At 36.5% G+C, this 1,716-nt stretch overlaps 1 non-coding gene across 1 annotated transcript; it reads right to left on the bottom strand.

Moving 5' to 3' along the window:
* Nucleotides 1–298: 298 nt before the first annotated feature.
* TRNAL-AAG (transfer RNA leucine (anticodon AAG)) lies at nucleotides 299–379 on the bottom strand. Its single transcript has one exon. It is a non-coding gene; the product is annotated as a tRNA-Leu (tRNA).
* Nucleotides 380–1,716: the final 1,337 nt, after the last annotated feature.

The following is a 1,716-nucleotide window of genomic DNA, read 5'->3' as shown; positions in this document are numbered from 1 at the left end:
AAGATTTAATTGGAAAATGTACAGTTAAACTTTATGCTGTCGTAATGGTCAATACTGAATGGAATTTAAGAAGAATATTCCTGCAGAGGTCATATATGGGAAAAACTACAAAAATACATTTATTAGAATTTAAGATTTAATTGGAAAATGTACAGTTAAACTTTATGCTGTCCTAATGGTCAATACTGAATGGAATTTAAGAAGAATATTCCTGCAGGGGTCATATATGGGAAAAACAAAAAAAAATATTGACGAGATATTCCTGCAGGGGTCATATATGGGAAAAACAAAAAAATATTGACGAGAGTGGGATTTGAACCCACGCCCTTTCGGACCAGAACCTTAATCTGGCGCCTTAGACCAACTCGGCCATCTCGTCATGTTTGTTAAATGAAATACATAATTATATATATTAAACGTCATTCTTAGTTTATGAGTAAATAAATTACTTAATTCCTCAAGCTGCAAGAATAGAGTTTGTATCGCTCACATCACTCGTCTTTCTCCCTTTTTTATAGACACGAAACATGAATTGTGAAAATAAAAAAACTCAAAGGTCCCCAATGCTCTAAAAACGTCATGATTTTTTTGTCTAATCAGCTTTATATGGAGTATGAACTCAAGAGTGATGAGTGCATCATGAACTTGTCAAATATCAGTGCATTACTATGGTTTCTATATATCATATGTGTAGACTTTGTTTTAATAAATCACAAAAAATGTGTCTTATATTGGTTAAGTGGGTGTGAATGTGAAGCCAACAGCCAAGGTTCGAACTCCTGCTTATGCACAATTTCTTATTTTTACATAAAGCTACATAAAGTGTGAAGGAGAAGAGTGAACGGAACAGTTGCAAAACAGGAAGAAGGGTGACTGTGGAATCGCGGAACCATGTAAACTGGTGCTTTATATACTAGAGATTATGGAGTACATAGCAATGATGTTGCAAACAATTTTGTAATGAGAGCTCCAACACATCTCACTATGCCTAGAAAACCTCATATCTTGATTTAATCTACTCCGAGTTTCAAGTTCACCAAAATCTAATGGTTTCTTGATATTGTCAAGTCTAGCATTTTGAAGCATATCATGGTGCTTCCAAGGAACTCCAACGATATTCAGCAAGAGAGAGATTTGATCAAAAAATGTCTTGTAATGAGTTCCCTTAGTAGCAACAACAACAAGAACTAGTTAGAATTATTATGCAAAGAAACGTATATAATAAGTAGAAGGGTAGAAAGTGAATTTTACATGATCAATTGTTTAACCCTTTAATCTCTTCTTTCATGCTGCTAGATCTATCATAGTCTTCACCATGGATTTGAGCCATTGTCAAGCAATGGTTAAAAAGTAGAGCTTCAAAAGTTTTCTTAAGTGATAAAGAGCTAGTATTATCTATAAGTACAACTCTAGCCAAGTGCTCGTCAAACCTCTTCAAATGTCGGGTTGGGTTCGAGTTGGGTCAAGGTCGGGTCATGGGTTGTTTGGCATGACCCACACCCAACCTATGCATAGTGTTGGGTCGGGTTGGCCGTGCCTCCCTGTTGGACATGTCAGGTTAGATTTTTTCGGGTTGAGTCCGTTTTTTTGCTTTTGCGTCGAGTTTTTGGGTTGGGTCAGATTTTGGATTAAAAATCATGGTTTGTACTCAGCCCATGGATTGTTGCGAGTCAAAAACTACGGTCGTGCCTGCATGTCACGTTGGTCAGGTTGGTT

Source organism: Zea mays, chromosome 4 (assembly GCF_902167145.1).
Source record: "Zea mays cultivar B73 chromosome 4, Zm-B73-REFERENCE-NAM-5.0, whole genome shotgun sequence".
Classification (NCBI taxonomy): domain Eukaryota; kingdom Viridiplantae; phylum Streptophyta; class Magnoliopsida; order Poales; family Poaceae; genus Zea; species Zea mays.
Note: the sequence above shows the minus strand (reverse complement) of the source record. Positions and strands in the feature narration are given on the sequence as shown.